This window comes from Pseudophryne corroboree, chromosome 8 (assembly GCF_028390025.1).
Source record: "Pseudophryne corroboree isolate aPseCor3 chromosome 8, aPseCor3.hap2, whole genome shotgun sequence".
Classification (NCBI taxonomy): domain Eukaryota; kingdom Metazoa; phylum Chordata; class Amphibia; order Anura; family Myobatrachidae; genus Pseudophryne; species Pseudophryne corroboree.
The window spans coordinates 17,583,579-17,606,814 of record NC_086451.1 but is presented as its reverse complement, the minus strand read 5'-3'; the positions used below and the strand labels follow the sequence as shown (position 1 = coordinate 17,606,814).

At 46.4% G+C, this 23,236-nt stretch overlaps 1 protein-coding gene and 1 long non-coding RNA gene across 10 annotated transcripts in view; one reads left to right on the top strand and one right to left on the bottom strand.

Moving 5' to 3' along the window:
• Positions 1–23,236, bottom strand: part of DAB2IP (DAB2 interacting protein) — a 1,128,147-nt gene that overhangs the window by 281,830 nt on the left and 823,081 nt on the right. The gene's annotated exons all lie outside the window — the stretch shown is intronic.
• The window catches only part of LOC134948154 (uncharacterized), an 88,840-nt gene that overhangs the window by 5,408 nt on the left and 60,196 nt on the right, over positions 1–23,236 (top strand). For both annotated transcript variants that reach the window (XR_010182921.1, XR_010182920.1), the window contains exon 2: positions 21,358–21,510. This is a non-coding gene — a long non-coding RNA (uncharacterized LOC134948154). The remainder of the gene's footprint in view (positions 1–21,357; positions 21,511–23,236) is intronic.

Below are 23,236 nucleotides of genomic sequence, written 5' to 3'. Positions count from 1 at the left end.
TAGTAGCATAGGACTGCATATAGTAATACAGGAGGGGTACGGTTATACGGTTAGAGTGGTCCTCAAGGTTTTAAATATATCCCTGGCTCAGCACAGATGTTAAATCAAAGTGATTCAGATACTTGTGAATTCACCTGTGGCCAAGTATGGATATACTTGAAACCAGGACGGAGTTTGGGAACCAGTGGTATAGAGGAATAACTGTAGGATCACCCTCTTCTTCCCCCACTCCCCCTGGAGGAACGCGCTGACAGCCAGCGGCAGGTCGGTGACTACCAATCTGTTACTAAAGACGATGACTTGTGAGACGCCGCCGGCATTCCAACTCAATCTAACAGTCATCTGAATTGTATTTTTTAGGGTTCCAGAAGTGTGGATAGCGGTGGACGGGCGATCGTACAGCACAGCCCTGGCACTGGGGACCCTTTATCCCTGATCTAGAGACTGACCTTCCTGCTCCTGCACGGGGTCCCGTATACTCCCGTATAGTGTCAGTTATTGGAAGACACATTGGGGGCGATTCAGATCTGATCACTGCTGTGCGTTTTCACACAGCGGGCGATCAGGTCCTAATTGCGTATACGTATGCCCCGCAATGCGCATGCGCGACGGACAACAAATGGCATCGCTGGTCAGCGACGGATGGTGTGAAAAAATCCGATCGCACGGGCGTTCACCAGGTGAGTGACAGGAAGAAGCCGTTTGTGGGTGGTGTTTACTGGGAGTGTCCGGAAAGACGCAGGCGTTCCCAAGCGTTTTCAGGGCGGGTGTGTGACGTCAGCTCCGGCCTCAATCAGCCTGCTCTCATCGCACTGGAGGAGTAAGCGCTGGGCTGCGCACACATTGCGCGCACTGTATTTTCGCAGCTCAGCGTACACTTGCACGGCGACTTTACACTCCCCCGGGGGCGGCGACTATCTGAACGCAGGACAGCATAATTAGCAGCCCAGGGATCAGATCTGAATGACCCCCATTGTGCGATGTCGCATTGCAGACTTCTCAGCACTGACTGCTGTGTGTGCAGTGACTGTGCCTCAGCGTATTACCCTACAAGGTACAGTGATGAAACGCGTTAGGGCATCACATTACTGCCCCATCCCCGGTGCTACTATGGTCCATTCCCAGTGTGACTACAGGAAACAACACAACTGATGCACAGGAGCCTCCTAAGAGCCCCGGTGCCAGTGTTTCAGTGGGAAAATGTGCCAACTCGACCGATATGGCCAGTGAGTAATTTCCCATGTTATAGTATTATTTATTACCAGTTATTTATGTAGCGCACACATATTCCAAAGCGCTGTACAGAGAATATCTGGGCATTCACATCAGTCCCTGCCCCAGTGGAGCTTACAATCTATATTCCCTATCACACGTACACACAGTCACGCTAGAGTTAATACGTACGAGACAATTAACCTACCAGTATATGTTTGGATTGTGGGAGGAAACCGGAGTACCCAGAGGAAACCCACGCAAGTACGGGGAGAATATACAAACTCCACACAGTTAGTGCCACGGTAGGAATTAAACCCATGACCTCAGTGCTGTGAGGCACCATTACACCGTCTGTGCTAGTAGGTGGATCAGTGGGTAAATGCACTGATTGATCAGTAATTCCATTTGTTGGATGATGGCGCCTGATATATTCCAGCACTTTCAGTGGCGGTTACACGTCATGGTCAGGGCCGTCTTTTAGTATGGTCTCAGTGGGCTCTTGCCCAAGGGCCCCAGGAGTATAAGGGCCCTATGCTGATAGCTGAGGGTCTCCTCTTTCCAGGGGTACCAAATGTTTGAAAATCGGCCCTGGGGAACCGTAGATATCTGACTTGAAAGCAGTGGCCCCCATCCAAACTTTTAACTGCTCTTTCCAGACAGATATCTCGGGTTCTGTCTGACTCTAAATTTATAATCCAAAATCTGTGACTCTTCCCTTTCGGTGGACACTGGCAGCTTGTCTGTACTATGCCCAGAACCAGAGATATCAGCCTTCCAGCAGCCGGTCCCTGCTCCAGCTCCACACGCCTGGTATGCAGTTTTAGATTTTCGTTGGCTGCTGAACTCTGATCCCCAAGTCCCCAGAACCTCCTGAAAGATGAGACTCTCTAGTATTTTATCCCATTCAAAGCTAAGAAATATATTTTCAGGAACCTGAGATATCTGCAGTCAAGCAAGCTGCCCCCCACCAGAAAATGATAAATATTAAGCCCACTCCACTATCCACCCCTCCCCTACATATTAAACACCCCCTACCACCCTGGAAGTCATGTACCAGAGCCCCTTCATTCAGCCCAATGCCCCCTCTACAGTTTAGCCTCATCTGTGCAGTAAAGGAGTAATTAGCAGAAATTACTGCTCCAGGTCCTACATGCTGAGCGGAAGATAGAACACCCCCCACCGCCCGCGGGACATCAAAGCTGCCGCTGATAGCACCCCCCTCCCCTACCGCTGGAGGATGGGTAGGGGGCCCAGTGCATTGCTGTGCCCAGGGGCCTACACTGCTGTTAAAACGGCCCTGGTCATGGTGGGTATACAGTAGCACTCACTTGATGAATGGAGGGATTTGCCAGGCGCTGTGTTCCGGGGGATCACAATGACACTAACGGTGAGAAGTGCACATTCCCTTTATATATGGTAATGGGATGTCTGCAGACATTATTTTGACCTCTCGCAGTCCACTCAATTGTATGTATTAATAGAGGTGGAAGCTGCCATCTGTATAGATATTACTGTGCTCAGTACCTAGTACTGCTGTTCTATATATTACATTTAGTATAGTTATACTAGTGAAACGGTCACTATAAATATACATTACTCCCTATAGCGGACACAGGGGGTCATTCTGACCCGATCGCACGCTGCAGTTTATCGAAACGGTGCGATCGGGTCAGAACTGCACTGCGGCACCGGCGCATGCCAGGCTGTCGAAAGTCGCAGGGCTGGGGGGGGCGGAACGGCGGCGTTTGGCCGCCGTTTCGTGGGCACGGTCCAGCCAACGCAGGTGTGGCCGGACCGAACGGGTGGCAGACCGCAGCGGCTGCGTGACATCACACGCTGCGGGCCGGGGAGCGATGAGTAGCTCCCAGCCAGCACGCTAAAGCTGCGTTGGCCGGGAGCTACTCTTGAAAGTGAAAAAGCATCGCCGCTGTGCGATGCCGTTGCACTCCTGCGGGGGGAGGCCGGCACTGACATGCGGGGCGGGCTAGCCCTGTGCTGGGCGTCCCCCCGCATGTCAGTGTGAATGATCGTAGCTGTGCTAAATTTAGCACAGCTACGATCATCTCGGAATGACCCCCACAGTGCATTCTGTATGTTATTAATATGTATTCATTCCCTGTCCTCTGTGCCCTGCAGTACAGCCAGCCACAGATCGCTACCTTGCTATGTTCCGCAGGTTAGACCCACCACTCCCTGTTTAGACTCCGGTGCCCGCTCCACTTCAGCATCTTCCTATCAGCATTTATTAAATGTCCCCAATGTCAGTAAATGTCTGACTGCTGAAAGGTGCTATAGAACCACAGCAACCAATGTCAGTAAACCATTCTCTTTACAGACACGTCACCGTAAAACAGCGATTCTCCCACAAAGACATAAACTGCAGCGATCTCTTATATTTAAGGCTGTGCAATAAAGAAATAAATATCTATATACAGTTATGGCTTTCTATACGGATAGCCGGATGATGCGAGTGCGGAAGGGGAGCAGCGAGGCTCATACGTGACAAAGGAGAAGACGATGAATAATGGTCCACATATGACGCACAGAGGGGGAGGAGACAGTCACATCTTTAAATTATTAAAGGGACGGCTCCTTCTACCACCAGCTATACCCCACGGTCTTAAGCCTCCAGTGTCCCCTATAGATCAGGGGCGTCCTTCTAGTCGAATGCATGACCGGGCAGCTCCACCAAATATGGAGAGAGCGGTACCCACCATTTAGTACTTTCTCTGACAAAGGAGGAGAAGAGCTGGGGTGTAGTTTCCAACTCCGACCGACCTCTGCACAGTTCTCCGCATCCAGTGTCGACTATGACAATGTCGACAACCAGAATATCGGCACATGGGCCTAATGTCAGTTCCCACTTCTGTTCAGGATCAGAATTGGTGGTGCTGGGTGTCCTGGGGCCTGAGTGGTGCAGCGGAGAGATGAGGCCTCTGGACGCTGCGCAATAGGAGTATTTAGGTACCTATATGACATTAGACAAATACAAAGTGGAACGTGGGAGATACATAGTGTTAGAGTCCGTTCATGATAAATGGTGATATCGCTGGACGTGACCCAGGCACATTACATTATATAAATCACCGCACCTTCCGTGTGCTTCCTCTCCATGCCTCCTATACGCCTATACTGAGGACCCGGATTATTCATTTATGTGTAAATCACAGCGACCTAATTCTCCAGCATCAGGCTGTGTATAATTACATCATATTACTAGAGACCCAGCCTCAATACATAAATAATGTCAGCAAAGGCATTATTGATTACCCAGCCTGCGAGGAACGCTGAAGGTCACGTAATCAGCCCCGTGTCCTAGGACCAGGACGGCTATAACCAGTGCGGAGACTTCATATACAGCAGTCAGAGCGATATAATGTGTAATATATACCAGCTATACAGCAGTCAGAGCGATATAATGTGTAATATATACCAGCTATACAGCAGTCAGAGCGATATAATGTATAATATATACCAGCTACACAGCAGTCAGAGCGATATAATGTGTAATATATACCAGCTATACAGCAGTCAGAGCGATATAATGTGTAATATATACCAGCAATACAGCAGTCAGAGCGATATAATGTGTAATATATACCAGCTACACAGCAGTCAGAGCGATATAATGTATAATATATACCAGCTACACAGCAGTCAGAGCGATATAATGTGTAATATATACCAGCTATACAGCAGTCAGAGCGATATAATGTGTAATATATACCAGCAATACAGCAGTCAGAGCGATATAATGTGTAATATATACCAGCTACACAGCAGTCAGAGCGATATAATGTGTAATATATACCAGCAATACAGCAGTCAGAGCGATATAATGTGTAATATATACCAGCTACACAGCAGTCAGAGCGATATAATGTGTAATATATACCAGCTATACAGCAGTCAGAGCGATATAATGTGTAATATATACCAGCTACACAGCAGTCAGAGCGATATAATGTGTAATATATACCAGCTACACAGCAGTCAGAGCGATATAATGTATAATATATACCAGCTATACAGCAGTCAGAGCGATATAATGTGTAATATATACCACAGCTACACAGCAGTCAGAGCGATATAATGTATAATATATACCAGCTATACAGCAGTCAGAGCGATATAATGTGTAATATATACCAGCTATACAGCAGTCAGAGCGATATAATGTGTAATATATACCAGCAATACAGCAGTCAGAGCGATATAATGTGTAATATATACCAGCTACACAGCAGTCAGAGCGATATAATGTGTAATATATACCAGCTACACAGCAGTCAGAGCGATATAATGTATAATATATACCAGCTATACAGCAGTCAGAGCGATATAATGTGTAATATATACCACAGCTACACAGCAGTCAGAGCGATATAATGTATAATATATACCAGCAATACAGCAGTCAGAGCGATATAATGTGTAATATATACCAGCTACACAGCAGTCAGAGCGATATAATGTGTAATATATACCAGCTATACAGCAGTCAGAGCGATATAATGTGTAATATATACCAGCTACACAGCAGTCAGAGCGATATAATGTATAATATATACCAGCTACACAGCAGTCAGAGCGATATAATGTGTAATATATACCAGCAATACAGCAGTCAGAGCGATATAATAAATAATATATACCAGCTACACAGCAGTCAGAGCGATATAATGTGTAATATATACCAGCTATACAGCAGTCAGAGCGATATAATCTATAATATATACCAGCTACACAGCAGTCAGAGCGATATAATGTGTAATATATACCAGCTATACAGCAGTCAGAGCGATATGTGTAATATATACCAGCTATACAGCAGTCAGAGCGATATAATGTGTAATATATACCAGCTATACAGCAGTCAGAGCGATATAATGTGTAATATATACCACAGCTACACAGCAGTCAGAGCGATATAATGTATAATATATACCAGCAATACAGCAGTCAGAGCGATATAATGTGTAATACATACCAGCTATACAGCAGTCAGAGCGATATAATGTGTAATATATACCAGCTATACAGCAGTCAGAGCGATATAATGTGTAATATATACCAGCTACACAGCAGTCAGAGCGATATAATGTATAATATATACCAGCTACACAGCAGTCAGAGCGATATAATGTATAATATATACCAGCAATACAGCAGTCAGAGCGATATAATGTGTAATATATACCAGCTATACAGCAGTCAGAGCGATATAATGTGTAATATATACCAGCTATACAGCAGTCAGAGCGATATAATCTATAATATATACCAGCTACACAGCAGTCAGAGCGATATAATGTGTAATATATACCAGCTATACAGCAGTCAGAGCGATATGTGTAATATATACCAGCTATACAGCAGTCAGAGCGATATAATGTGTAATATATACCAGCTATACAGCAGTCAGAGCGATATAATGTGTAATATATACCACAGCTACACAGCAGTCAGAGCGATATAATGTATAATATATACCAGCAATACAGCAGTCAGAGCGATATAATGTGTAATATATACCAGCTATACAGCAGTCAGAGCGATATAATGTGTAATATATACCAGCTATACAGCAGTCAGAGCGATATAATCTATAATATATACCAGCTATACAGCAGTCAGAGCGATATAATGTGTAATATATACCAGCTATACAGCAGTCAGAGCGATATAATGTGTAATATATATCAGCTATACAGCAGTCAGAGCGATATAATGTGTAATATATACCAGCTATACAGCAGTCAGAGCGATATAATCTATAATATATACCAGCTACACAGCAGTCAGAGCGATATAATGTGTAATATATACCAGCTATACAGCAGTCAGAGCGATATAATGTGTAATATATACCAGCTATACAGCAGTCAGAGCGATATAATGTGTAATATATACCAGCTATACAGCAGTCAGAGCGATATAATGTGTAATACATACCAGCTACACAGCAGTCAGAGCGATATAATGTGTAATATATACCAGCTATACAGCAGTCAGAGCGATATAATGTATAATATATACCAGCTATACAGCAGTCAGAGCGATATAATGTGTAACATATACCAGCTATACAGCAGTCAGAGCGATATAATGTGTAATATATACCAGCTATACAGCAGTCAGAACGATATAATGTGTAATATATACCAGCTATACAGCAGTCAGAGCGATATAATCTATAATATATACCAGCTACACAGCAGTCAGAGCGATATAATGTGTAATATATACCAGCTATACAGCAGTCAGAGCGATATAATGTGTAATATATACCAGCTATACAGCAGTCAGAGCGATATAATGTGTAATATATACCAGCTATACAGCAGTCAGAGCGATATAATGTGTAATATATATCAGCTATACAGCAGTCAGAGCGATATAATGTGTAATATATACCAGCTATACAGCAGTCAGAGCGATATAATCTATAATATATACCAGCTACACAGCAGTCAGAGCGATATAATGTGTAATACATACCAGCTATACAGCAGTCAGAGCGATATAATGTGTAATATATACCAGCTATACAGCAGTCAGAGCGATATAATCTATAATATATACCAGCTATACAGCAGTCAGAGCGATATAATGTGTAATATATACCAGCTATACAGCAGTCAGAGCGATATAATGTGTAATATATATCAGCTATACAGCAGTCAGAGCGATATAATGTGTAATATATACCAGCTATACAGCAGTCAGAGCGATATAATCTATAATATATACCAGCTACACAGCAGTCAGAGCGATATAATGTGTAATATATACCAGCTATACAGCAGTCAGAGCGATATAATGTGTAATATATACCAGCTATACAGCAGTCAGAGCGATATAATGTGTAATATATACCAGCTATACAGCAGTCAGAGCGATATAATCTATAATATATACCAGCTACACAGCAGTCAGAGCGATATAATGTGTAATATATACCAGCTATACAGCAGTCAGAGCGATATAATCTATAATATATACCAGCTACACAGCAGTCAGAGCGATATAATGTGTAATATATACCAGCTATACAGCAGTCAGAGCGATATAATGTATAATACATACCAGCTATACAGCAGTCAGAGCGATATAATGTATAATATATACCAGCTATACAGCAGTCAGAGCGATATAATGTGTAATACATACCAGCTATACAGCAGTCAGAGCGATATAATGTGTAATATATACCAGCTATACAGCAGTCAGAGCGATATAATCTATAATATATACCAGCTACACAGCAGTCAGATCGATATAATGTGTAATATATACCAGCTATACAGCAGTCAGAGCGATATAATGTATAATATATACCAGCTACACAGCAGTCAGAGCGATATAATATATAATATATACCAGCTATACAGCAGTCAGAGCGATATAATGTATAATATATACCAGCTATACAGCAGTCAGAGCCATATACAGCACCTAATGCGTAATATATACTAGCTATATGGTGGTCAGAGCGAGATAATAGGATTTTAATACCTACCGGTAAATCCTTTTCTCTTAGTCCGTAGAGGATGCTGGGGATGCTTCAAGAACCATGGGGTATAGACGGGATCCGCAGGAGACATGGGCACACTATAAGACTTTGAATTAGTGTGAACTGGCTCCTCCCTCTATGCACCTCCTCCAGACTCCAGTTATAGGAACTGTGCCCAGGGAGACGGACATTTCGAGGAAAAGGATTTATTTAATTAATTTAAACTAAGGTGAGATACATACCAGCTCACACCACTAACGCACCGTACAACATGGCATTCAACAACAACGCATGCAACGGCATGACCAACAACAGTCACAGATTGACTGAACTCAACGCAACATGAGCGTAACTATAACCAAACTGCAGATACAGACTGCACTGGGACGGGCGCCCAGCACCCTCTACGTACTAAGAGAAAAAGATTTACCGGTAGGTATTAAAATCCTATTTTCTCATACGTCCTAGAGGATGCTGGGGATGCTTCAAGAACCATGGGGTTTATATCAAAGCTCTAGAACGGGCGGGAGAGTGCGGATGACTCTGCAGCACCGATTGACCAAACAAGAGGTCCCCCTCAGCCAGGGTATCAAACTTGTAAAACTTCGCAAAGGTGTTTGAACCCGACCAAGTAGCAGCTCGGCAAAGTTGTAACGCCGAGACTCCCCGGACAGCCGCCCAGGATGAGCCCACCTTTCTGGTAGAATGGGCTTTCACCAATATCGGTAACGGCAATCCTGCCGTAGAATGAGCCTGCTGAATCGTATTACAAATCCAGCGCGCAATAGTCTGCTTAGAAGCAGGAGCCCCAATCTTGTTGGGAGCCCACAGGACAAACAGAGCCTCTGTTTTCCTAATCTGCGCTGTTCTGGCGACATAGATCTTCAAAGCTCTGACCACATCGAGAGACTTTGACTCCGCCAAGACGTCAGTAGCCACTGGCACCACAATAGGCTGGTAAACATGAAATGATGAAACCACTTTTGGCAGAAAATGCTGACGAGTTCTCAACTCCGCTCTATCTGCATGGAAAATCAAATAGGGGCTTTTGTGAGACAAAGCCGCCAACTCAGACACTCGCCTTGCAGACGCCAAGGCCAACAACATGACCACTTTCCAATTAAGGAATTTTAGCTCAACCTTGCGCAAAGGTTCAAACCAATGTGATTGCAAGGATTGCAACACCACATTAAGGTCCCATGGTGCCACTGGGGGCACAAAGGGAGGTTGGCTGTGCAGCACGCCTTTTACGAAGGTCTGAACTTCTGGAAGGGAGGCCAATTCTTTTTGAAAAAAGACCGACAAGGCCGAAATCTGTACTTTAATAGAGCCTAACTTTAGGCCCGCATCCACACCTGCTTGTAGGAAATGGAGCAAACGCCCCAGGTGAAATTCTTCCGTAGGAGCATTCTTGGATTCACACCAAGACACATATTTCCTCCAAATACGGTGGTAATGCTTTGCAGTAACTTCTTTTCTAGCTTGAAGAAGTGTAGGAATGACTTCACTGGGAATACCCTTTCTGGCTAGGATTTGGCGCTCAACCGCCACGCCATCAAACGCAGCCGCGGTAAGTCCTGATACACGCACGGCCCCTATTGTACCAGGTCCTCCCGAAGAGGAAGAGGCCAGGGATCTTCTATGAGCAACTCCTGAAGATCTGGATACCAGGCCCTTTTTGGCCAATCTGGAACAATGAGGATTGCCTGAACCCTTGTTCTTCTTATAATTTTTATCACCTTTGGAATGAGTGGAAGTGGAGGGAACACATAGACCGACTGAAACACCCACGGTGTCACTAGGGCGTCCACCGCTATCGCCTGAGGGTCCCTTGACCTGGAACAATATCTCTGAAGTTTCTTGTTGAGGCGGGACGCCATTATGTCCACTTGAGGAACTCCCCAACGACTTGTCACGTCTGCAAAGACCTCTTGATGAAGACCCCACTCTCCTGGATGGAGATCATGTCTGCTGAGAAAGTCTGCTTCCCAGTTGTCCACTCCTGGAATGAAGACCGCTGCCAGAGCGCTGGCATGTCTTTCCGCCCAGCTAAGAATCTTCGTGGCCTCGGCCATCGACGCTTTGCTCTTTGTTCCACCTTGGCAGTTTATGTACGCCACTGCTGTCACGTTGTCTGACTGAATCAAGATCGGCAGACCTCGAAGATGATGTTCTGCTCGCAGTATGCCGATGTGGATGGCTCTTAATTCCAGAATGTTTATGTGTAGACAAGCTTCCTGGCTTGACCACTTCCCCTGAAAGTTTCTTCCCTGTGTGACTGCTCCCCAGTCTCGGAGGCTTGCATCCGTGGTCACCAGGATCCAATCCTGAATCCCGAACCTGCGTCCCTCCAGAAGGTGAGAACTGTGCAGCCACCACAGAAGGAAAATTCTGGTCCTGGGAGACAGAATTATTTTCCGGTGCATGTCCAGGTGAGACCCGGACCACTGGTCCAGTAGGTTCCACCGAAACACCCTGGCATGGAACCTGCCATATGGAATGGCCTCGTAGGCCACCACCATCTTCCCCAGCAACCGAGTGCAGTGAAGAACTGACACCTTTGCCGGTTTCAGAATCTGTTTTACCATGTCCTGTATTTCCAGAGCTTTTTCCACTGGAAGAAAAACTCTCTGCAATTCTGTATCCAGAATCATACCCAGGAACGACAGCCGTGTCGTTAGATCCAACTGTGATTGTGGCAAATTTTGGAGCCAACCGTGTTGTTGCAGAATCGTCAGTGAAAGAGCAACATTCTTCAACAATTGCTCCTTGGACGTCGCCTTTATGAGGAGATCGTCCAAGTACGGGATAATTGCGATTCCCTGCTTTCGCAGGAGAACCATCATTTCCGCCATTACTTTGGTGAAAATCCTTGGGGCCGTGGACAAACCAAACGGCAACGTCTGAAATTGGTAATGACAATCCTGCACAGCAAATCTCAGGTAAGCCTGATGTGGAGGATGTATGGGGACATGTAAGTATGCATCTTTTATGTCGACCGACACCATAAAATCCCCCTCCTCCAGAATGGAGATCACTGCTTGTAGAGACTCCATCTTGAACTTGAAACCTTTCAGAAAGAAATTGAGGGATTTTAGGTTTAGAATCGGTCTGACTGAGCCATCCGGCTTCGGGACCACGAACAGGCTCGAATAAAAACCTTCCCCCTGTTGAGACGGAGGTACCGTGACAATCACTTGATTTTGACACAACTTTAGTATCGCAGCGCTTACTATCTCCCTTTTTGGAAGAGAAGCTGGCAAGGCTGATTTGAAAAATCGGTGAGGGGGCACGTCTTGAAACTCTAACTTGTACCCTTGGGTTACTATGTCTACTATCCAAGGATCCAGGTCCGAGTGCACCCAGACCTGACTGAAGAGTTTGAAACATGCCCCCACTGGAGCGGACTCCCGCAGAAAAGCCCCAGCGTCATGCGGTGGATTTGGTAGAAGCTGGGAAGGACTTCTGCTCCTGGGAACTTGCCTCAGCCTGTGACCTTTTTCCCCTTCCTCTCCCCCTCGCAGCAAGGAAGGAGGACCCACGTCCTTTTTGGAATTTGTTGGGCCGAAAGGACTGGATCTGATAGTGAGGCGATTTCTTCTGCTGTGCAGGAACATAAGGTAAAAAAGATGACTTACCCGCGGTAGCCGTAGACACCAGGTCAGTGAGGCCGTCACCAAACAAGACCTTACCGTTAAACGGTAGAGACTCCATCGCCTTCTTAGAGTCAGCATCAGCATTCCATTGATGAATCCACAATGCTCTCCTTGCCGAGACTGCCATGGCATTGGCCCTTGAACCCAAAAGGCCAATATCCCTTACAGCTTCCTTTAAATATGCTGCAGCGTCCTTGATGTGACCCAAAGTCAAAATCACACTATCCCTGTCTAGGGTATCCACCTCAGAGGACATGTTATCTGCCCACTTTTCAATAGCGCTACTCACCCATGCAGCAGCAACGGCAGGCCTGAGTAGCGACCCTGTAGTGACATAAATGGATTTCAGGGTATTTTCCTGCTTACGATCCGCAGGATCCTTTAGGGCAGCAGTGTCAGGGCACGGAAGCGCTACCTTTTTGGATAGACGCGATAAAGCTTTGTCTACCGTGGGGATTGACTCCCACCTTTCCCTGTCCCCAGAGGGAAACGGATATGCCATTGGAATTTTTTTGGGAACATGTATCTTTTTGTCAGGATATTCTCAAGCTTTTTCAAAAAGTGCGTTCAGTTCATGAGAGGGAGGGAACGTTACCTCAGGTTTTGTTTTTTTCCCCTTTAAACATACAGACCCTAGTATCAGAAACAGCAGGGTCCTCAGTGATATGTAACACGTCTTATCGCCACAATCATGTACTGAATACTCAGCCAGTTTCGGATGTAATCTGGCATCACTATAGTCGACACTGGAATCAGAGTCCGTGTCGGTATCTGTATCTGCTATCAGGGTAAATGCACGTTTCTGTGACCCCGAAGGGGTCTGGGCCTGTGACAAAGCATCTTCCATGGATTTCCTCCACGTCTGGTTCTTAGACTTAGATTTATCAAATCTCTTAGCCAACTTAGTCACATTTGCGTTTAAAACACTTAACATATTGACCCAACCATCCGTCGGCGGTGCCGACACTGCCACTCTCACAGAACTGTCTGTCCCCACACCAGCCTCCTCCTGGGAAGAGCATTCAGCCTCAGACATGTCGACACACACACGTACCGACACCCACAACCACACTGGGGCTATAGGAGACAGACCCACACTAAAGCCTGCCAGAGAGACAGAGAGAGAGTTCTGCCAGCTCACACCCAGCACCTATCCCGGTACTGAAGTCAGTAACAAGACTGGCCAGACCTGCTAGCGCTTTTTATAGATATAATAAATCACCAATCACTTGTGCCCCCCCCCCATTTTGCACCCTGTTACTTCCACAGCAGTGTAAAGGTCAGGGCAAGCCTCTCTGCAGCCTTCTGTGAAGAGAAAAATGGCGCTGGTCAGAGCTGTGTGGGCTAAGCCCCGCCCACTATACGGCGCGCTTCAGTCCCGCTCAAAAAATCTTTATACTGGCGGGGGTCCCTTAACAAGTGCCTGGGCACTGTTATAATCTATGCCAGTGCTGTTTGAGGCCCCCTATGCTGCCCAGGGCGCCCGCCCTGCACCCTGCAGTGCCGTGATCAGTGTGGTAGCATGGCGCGCAGCGCGGCACCTCAAACGCCGTCTTCTGCCGTCACTGAAGTCTTCTGATCTTCTCATACTCACTCGGCTTCAATCTTCTGGCTCTGTGAGGGGGAGTGACGGCGCGGCTTCGGGAACGAGCAGCTAGGCGTACCAAGTGATCAAACCCTCTGGAGCTAATGGTGTCCAGTAGCCTAAGAAGCAGAGCCTTTGAACTCAGAGAAGTAGGTCTGCTTCTCTCCCCTCAGTTCCATGATGCAGGGAGCCTGTTGCCAGCAGTGCTCCTTGAAAATAATAAACCTAATAAAGTCTTTTCCCTGAGAAACTCAGGAGAGCTCCTCAGTGTGCATCCAGTCTCACTGGGCACAGAATCTAACTGGAGTCTGGAGGAGGGGCATAGAGGGAGGAGCCAGTTCACACCCATTCAAAGTCTTATAGTGTGCCCATGTCTCCTACGGATCCAGTCTATACCCCATGGTTCTTGAAGAATCCCCAGCATCCTCTAGGACGTATGAGAAAGAACACCTAATGTTGCATATATACAGCAGCTAATGTATAATATATACCATATATACAGCACCTAATGTAAAATATATTCCATATATACAGCACCTAATGTATAATATATACCAGCTATACAGCACTTAATACTGTATATAATATATACCAGCTATACAGCAGTCAGAGCGATATACAGTATCTCATATATAATATATACCATATACACAGCAGTCAGAGCCATATACAGCACCTCATATATAATAAGAATTTACTTACCGATAATTCTATTTCTCGGAGTCCGTAGTGGATGCTGGGGTTCCTGAAAGGACCATGGGGAATAGCGGCTCCGCAGGAGACAGGGCACAAAAAGTAAAGCTTTAGGATCAGGTGGTGTGCACTGGCTCCTCCCCCTATGACCCTCCTCCAAGCCTCAGTTAGGATACTGTGCCCGGACGAGCGTACACAATAAGGAAGGATTTATGAATCCCGGGTAAGACTCATACCAGCCACACCAATCACACTGTACAACCTGTGATCTGAACCCAGTTAACAGTATGATAACAGCGGAGCCTCTGAAAGATGGCTCACAACAATAATAACCCGATTTTTGTAACTATGTACAAGTATTGCAGATAATCCGCACTTGGGATGGGCGCCCAGCATCCACTACGGACTCCGAGAAATAGAATTATCGGTAAGTAAATTCTTATTTTCTCTATCGTCCTAGTGGATGCTGGGGTTCCTGAAAGGACCATGGGGATTATACCAAAGCTCCCAAACGGGCGGGAGAGTGCGGATGACTCTGCAGCACCGAATGAGAGAACTCCAGGTCCTCCTTAGCCAGGTTATCAAATTTGTAGGATTTTACAAACGTGTTTGCCCCTGACTAAATAGCCGCTCGGCAAAGTTGTAAAGCCGAGACCCCTCGGGCAGCCGCCCAAGATGAGCCCACCTTCCTTGTGGAATGGGCATTTACATATTTTGGCAGTGGCAGGCCTGCCACAGAATGTGCAAGCTGAATTGTATTACACATCCAACTAGCAAAAGTCTGCTTAGAAGCAAGAGCACCCAGTTTGTTGTGTGCATACAGGATAACAGCAAGTCAGTTTTCCTGACTCCAGCCGTCCTGGAACCTATATTTTCAGGGCCCTGACCACATCTAGCAACTTGGAGTCCTCCAAGTCCCTAGTAGGCGCAAGACACCACAATAAGCTGGTTCAGGTGAAACACTGACACCACCTTAGGGAGAGAACTGGGGACGAGTCCGCAGCTCTGCCCTGTCCGAATGGACAAACAGATATGGGCTTTTTTGAGAAAAAAACCACCAATTTGACACTCGCCTGGTCCAGGCCAGGTCCAAGAGCATGTTCACTTTTCATGTGAGATGCTTCAAATCCACAGATTTGACTGGTTTTAAACCAATGTGTTTTGAGGAATCCCAGAACTACGTTGAGATCCCACAGTGCCACTGGAGGCACAAAAGGGGGTTGTATATGCAATACTCCCTTGACAAACTTCTGGACTTCAGGAACTGAAGCCAATTCTTTCTGGAAGAAAAATCGACAGGGCCGAAATTTGAACCTTAATGGACCCCAATTTGAGGCCCATAGACACTCCTGTTTGCAGGAAAAGCAGGAATCGACCGAGTTGAAATTTCTTCGTGGGGCCTTCCTGGCCTCACACCACGCAACATATTTTCGCCACATGTGGTGATAATGTTGTGCGGTCACCTCCTTTCTGGCTTTGACCAGGGTAGGAATGACCTCTTCCTGAATGCCTTTTCCCTTAGGATCCGGCGTTCCACCGCCATGCCGTCAAACGCAGCTGCGGTAAGTCTTGGAACAGACATGGTACTTGCTGAAACAAGTCCCTTCTTAGCGGCAGAGGCCATAAGTCCTCTGTGAGCATCTCTTGAAGTTCCGGGTACCAAGTCCTTCTTGGCCAATCCGGAGCCATGAGTATAGTTCTTACTCCTCTACGTCTTATAATTCTCAGTACCTTAGGTATGAAAAGCAGAGGATGGAACACATACACCGACTGGTACACCCACGGTGTTACCAGAACGTCCACAGCTATTGCCTGAGGGTCTCTTAACCTGGCGCAATACCTGTCCCGTTTTTTGTTCAGACGGGACGCCATCATGTCCACCTTTGGTAATTCCCAACGGTTTACAATCATGTGGAAAACTTCCCCATGAAGTTCCCACTCTGCCGGGTGGAGGTCGTGCCTACTGAGGAAGTCTGCTTCCCAGTTTCCATTCCCAGAATGAAACACTGCTGACAGTGCTATCACATGATTTTCCGCCCAGCGAAAAGTCCTTGCAGTTTTTGCCACTGCCCTCCTGCTTCTTGTGCCGCCCTGTCTATTTACGTGGGCGATTGCCGTGATGTTTTATCCCACTGGATCAATACCGGCTGACCTTGAAGCAGAGGTCTTGCTAAGCTTAGAGCATTATAAATTTACCCTTAGCTATATTTATGTGGAGAAAAGTCTCCAGACTTGATCACACTCCCTGGAAATTTTTTCCTTGTGTGACTGCTCCCCAGCCTCTCGGGCTGGCCTCCGTGGTCACCAACATCCAAAACTGAATGCCGAATCTGCGGCCCTCTAGAAGATGAGCACTCTGTAACCACCACAGGAGAGACACCCTTGTCCTTGGATATAGGGTTATCCGCTGATGCATCTGAAGATGCGATCCGGACCATTTGTCCAGCAGATCCCACTGAAAAGTTCTTGCATGAAATCTGCCGACTGGAATTGCTTCGAAGGAAGTCACCATTTTTTTACCATGGCCCTTGTGCAATGATGCACTGATTTTAGGAGGTTCCTGACTAGCTCGGATAACTCCCTGGCTTTCTCTTCCGGGAGAAACACCTTTTTCTGGACTGTGTCCAGAATCATCCCTAAGCACAGGAGACTTGTTGTCGGGATCAGCTGCGATTTTGGAATATTTAGAATCCACCCCTGCTGTTGTAACAGTATCCGAGATAGTGCTACTCCGACCTCCAACTGTTCCTTGGACTTTGCCCTTATCAGGAGATCGTCCAAGTAAGGGATAATTAAGACGCCTTTTCTTCGAAGAAGAACCATCATTTCGGCCATTACCTTGGTAAAGTCCCGGGGTGCCGTGGACAATCCAAACGGCAGCGTCTGAAACTGATAGTGACAGTTCTGTACCACGAACCTGAGGTACCCTTAGTGATAAGGGCAAATTTTGGACATGGAGGTAAGCATCCCTGATGTCTCGGGACACCATATAGTCCCTTTCTTCCTGGTTCGTTATCACTGCTCTGAGTGACTCCATCTTGATTTGAACCTTTGTAAGTGTTCAAATTTTTTTAGATTTAGAATAGGTCTCACCTAGCCTTCTGGCTTCAGTACCACAATATAGTGTGGAATAATACCCCTTTTCTTGTTGTAGGAGGGGTAATTTAATTATCACCTGCTGGGAATACAGCTCGTGAATTGTTTCCCATACTGCCTCCTTGTCGGAGGGAGACCTTGGTAAAGCAGACTTCAGGAGCCTGCGCAGGGGAAACGTCTCGACATTCCAATCTGTACCCCTGGGATACTACTTGTAGGATCCAGGGGTCCTGTACGGTCTCAGCGCCATGCTGAGAGCTTGTCAGAAGCGGTGGAACGCTTCTGTTCCTGGGAATGGGCTGCCTGCTGCAGTCTTCTTCCCTTTCCTCTATCCCTGGGCAGATATGACTCTTATAGGGACGAAAGGACTGAAGCTGAAAAGACGGTGTCTTTTTCTGCAGAGATGTGACTTAGGGTAAAAACGGTGGATTTTCCAGCAGTTGCCGTGGCCACCAGGTCCGATGGACCGACCCCAAATAACTCCTCTTCCTTTATACGGCAATACACCTTTGTGCCGTTTGGAATCTGCATCACCTGACCACTGTCGTGTCCATAACATCTTCTGGCAGATATGGACATCGCACTTACTCTTGATGCCAGAGTGCAAATATCCCTCTGTGCATCTCGCATATATAGAAATACATCCTTTAAATGCTCTATAGTCAATAAAATACTGTCCCTGTCAAGGGTATCAATATTTTTAGTCAGGGAATCCGACCAAGCCACCCCAGCGCTGCACATCCAGGCTGAGGCGATCGCTGGTCGCAGTATAACACCAGTATGTGTGTATATACTTTTTATGATATTTTCCAGCCTCCTGTCATCTGGCTCCTTGAGGACGGCCCTATCTATAGACGGTACCGCCACTTGTTCTGATAAGCGTGTGAGCGCCTTATCCACCCTAAGGGGTGTTTCCCAACGCGCCCTAACTTCTGGCGGGAAAGGGTATACCGCCCATATTTTCTATCGGGGGGAACCCACGCATCATCACACACTTCATTTAATTTATCTGATTCAGGAAAAACTACGGTAGTTTTTTCACATCCCACATAATACCCTCTTTTGTGGTACTTGTAGTATCAGAAATATGTAACACCTCCTTCATTGCCCTTAACGTGTGGCCCTAATAAGGAATACGTTTGTTTATTCACCGTCGACACTGGATTCAGTGTCCCTGTCTGTGTCTGTGTCGACCGACTAAAGTAAACGGGCGTTTTAAAACCCCTGACGGTGTTTTTGAGACGTCTGGACCGGTACTAATTGTTTGTCGGCCGTCTCATGTCGTCAACCGACCTTGCCGCGTGTTGACATTATCACGTAATTCCCTAAATAAGCCATCCATTCCGGTGTCGACTCCCTAGAGAGTGACATCACCATTACAGGCAATTGCTCCGCCTCCTCACCAACATCGTCCTCATACATGTCGACACACACGTACCGACACACAGCACACACACAGGGAATGCTCTGATAGAGGACAGGACCTACTAGCCCCTTGGAGAGACAGAGGGAGAGTTTGCCAGCACACACCAAAAACGCTATAATTATATAGGGACAACCTTATATCAGTGTTTTCCCTTATAGCATCTTTTTTATATATTTTTAACGCCAAATTAGTGCCCCCCCTCTCTGTTTTAACCCTGTTTCTGTAGTGCAGTGCAGGGGAGAGCCTGGGAGCCTTCCCTCCAGCCTTTCTGTGAGGGAAAATGGCGCTGTGTGCTGAGGAGATAGGCCCCGCCCCTTTTTCGGCGGCCTCGTCTCCCGCTCTTAACGGATTCTGGCAGGGGTTAAATATCTCCATATAGCCCCCGGAGGCTATATGTGAGGTATTTTTAGCCAAAAATAGGTTTTCATTGCCTCCCAGGGCGCCCCCCTCCCAGCGCCCTGCACCCTCAGTGACTGCCGTGTGAAGTGTGCTGAGAGGAAATGGCGCACAGCTGCAGTGCTGTGCGCTACCTTAAGAAGACTGAGGAGTCTTCATGCCGCCGATTCTGGACCTTCTTCTTGTTTCAGCATCTGCAAGGGGGCCGGCGGCGAGGCTCCGGTGACCATCCAGGCTGTACCTGTGATCGTCCCTCTGGAGCTAATGTCCAGTAGCCAAGAAGCCAATCCATCCTGCACGCAGGTGAGTTCACTTCTTCTCCCCTAAGTCCCTCGTTGCAGTGATCCTGTTGCCAGCAGGACTCACTGTAAAATAAAAAACCTAAGCTAAACTTTTCTAAGCAGCTCTTTAGGAGAGCCACCTAGATTGCACCCTTCTCGGCCGGGCACAAAAATCTAACTGAGGCTTGGAGGAGGGTCATAGGGGGAGGAGCCAGTGCACACCACCTGATCCTAAAGCTTTACTTTTTGTGCCCTGTCTCCTGCGGAGCCGGTATTCCCCATGGTCCTTTCAGGAACCCCAGCATCCACTAGGACGATAGAGAAAATATATACCATATACACAGCAGTCAGAGCCATATACAGCACCTCATGTATAATATATATCATATATACAGCTATCAGTGATATACAGCACCTCATATATAATATATACAGCAGTCAGAGCCATATACAGTACCTCATGTATAATATATACCATATATATAGCAGTCAGAGTGATATACAGCACCTAATGTATAATATATACCAGCTATACAGCAGTCAGAGTGATATACAGCACCTCATATATAATATAAACCATATATACAGCAGTCAGAGCTATATACAGTACCTCATGTATAATATATACCATATATACAGTCAGAGTGATATACAGCACCTCATATATAATATACACCATATATACAGCAGTCAGAGCCATATACAGCACCAGAGGTTGGCTAGCACCAGGCACGAGAGTGAACTAGGGGTGTTTTCTGAGATGACCATAAAACGATTTTGGTCATGAAAGGGTTAATTCTCTTAAAGGGGCAGCGGTCGCCTCTCAGCAGGGGTACAGAGCATGTATTAAACGATGACGCCGAGTCAGTTCCCAACGATTACAGCCACCAGAAGCTCCGTCCTCAGCTGGCGAAGAGGCCAGGGGAGATTTAGTCTGTAATCTGCTATAAGATCTCTGATGAGACCTGTGTAATAACTCTTCAGGATTCCTGTGTCCTGACAGCTGTCAGTCAGATCTCTCTCTCCATGCAAAGTGCAGATCCGGCTGCTGGTGGGGGTACAAAGTGACAAAACATGGCAGGAGACACACTCCCCAATAGACACTCTGCAGAGCCATATTATGGCAAGGCCTCCACCCGGGCTCAGACTGGTACCTCTGGCTCTTGCTGGGAGTAGGGATGGGCTAGCATTCCTCCATCTCCAGGTCTGGCTTTTAATACATAGATTGGGGGCATAAGCTTGCTGCACTGTGCAGATGCTCAGTATCACCACTAGGAAATATTCAGCTGCCCAGTGAATGGTGGAACGCGCAGGGGAGGACACACAAACGCTTTTTACTCCAAGTCTGACTGTGACTAAGTCCATAATTCAGTTTCCTTTTGTACTTGTATACATATTGTGTGACGAATGCACTGTACAAAATATTCTTTACCTAGTCTGCTTGCAGGGCTCACTGTTCAGTACAGTTCCATTATTTGCTTTCTCTTCCCCAGAACCCCTTTATCCTCGCAGCTCTACTGCCAGCGTAAGTAATGTGTAACTATATTCTCACGGCGCGATGCCTGGGGACGCGGACTACCGGCATGGGATATAAGCGCATTGCTGGAGGAGGGTGTGAACAATTCTGGAAAGAACATACAATACAGGTGAAGAGGACGGGTAACATAAAACCATGTCCTGCACATAAATTCCAGCGATAAGCATCATTAATTACAGGACATTTTTCAGATCAAGCGCATCTTTAAGTATTTAGGGACTGAAGTAAAACAATAAATACCTTCTGTACTCATTATTACTATAAATAAAGACAATTCTTCTATAGACTAGTGGAACACTGCCCCCAGTGGCCAGATATAAGCCCTGCGGGTTGCAGCCAGCACACAGAGCTCTAGGGAACAAACCTTCTTAAACAGAGAAATTGTTCTGTCCCTTTAAACTCCCTTATTACACACGCCGCGTGTCAGCTTGACATGTATTCTGGTTAATAATCCGTTACGTTATTTATTCCCGCGCAGACACTCACCGGCTTTTAAATCTGCACTTACAACTCTCTGTTACGTAAATGTTCACCAGCCTAATTTATCCTCCAGGTAGGCAATCAGCCTCCCAGCCGCAGAGCGCTTTATGGAAAGGAGTTATTTAAATCTGCATTAAAAACCTACAAGGCTGCAGCAGAGACCGTCCCTGCCACCCCCTTTATAAGCGGATAACAAATACAAGAATGACAGGCTGCATTCCCCCAGGCCATATCTCCACAACCCCCCCCCCCCCCCCCCTGCCAGCCCTGGCACTGTGTTTACCCACAATGCAGGCAGCACCCAGCGGCAATTAGCTGGTTCTCTGCACAGTCTGTAGCCCCCAGACACACAGCAAGGGCTCGTCACAGGCAGGCGGCACAGGGCTGACCCACTTCTATACATTCTCCTCGTCTTCCTTTCAAATAATTACATTTAAATGACTGCTGAATGCCTGCTCCCCCTGGCGAGTAAAACATACGTATGTGTTAGCTGCTCGAGTCAGGGCCTGCCAAACCCCCCCCCCTTTCCCTGCAAAGCTAGTAAATAATAACCGTATAGAGGACAAGAAGGGCTGAAGTAATTCAGACCTGATCGCAGCAGCAAATTTGTTAGCAGTTGGGTAAAACCATGTGCACTGCAGGCGGGGTAGATGTAAGGTGCAGAGAGAGGTAGATTTGGGTAGGTTATAGTGTTTCTGTGCAGGGTAAATACTGGCTGCTTTATTTTTACACTGCAATTTAGATTTCAGTTTGAACACACCCCACCCAAATCTAACCGTCTCTGCACATGTTACATCTGCTGCCCCCCCCCCCCCCCCCCCCCCTTGCAGTGCCCAACTGCTAACAAATTTGCTGCTGCGATCAACTCTGAATTAGGCCCAGTGGCAGGGAGATGGAGAGGAACCTGGGAAACAGATTTGCGGCTTGCTAGGTGGTGTGGAACTAGTAGTCCCAGCATGCTGGGACATTTATTTCCATAGCTTTGAGGTGAGAAAGAATTCTATTAAGATGGAAAATTAAAGATGTTCATCTTTCTACAGCAAATGAATAACAAAATAGATATTTTACATCCGGAGACACATCTAGCACTGGCTACACACTAGGAGGCTGACACGTACAGATCTTGCAATGTTTTCGCAATGCGCACGCTTCACAGCCGAAAACATATACAGCAGACTAAAAGCAGCAATACCAGATAGACGTTTGATTTTGTTAATGGGTTTCATACCTTATAAGCCTTAGGCCTCACACACTTTTTTATTACTGTCCTACAAACAATTATGTCCTTTTCAAAATCTCTCAGGAGGGCCAACAAGTATGGCTGCCACAAGGTCATAGCTCTCAGCTTGTCATGT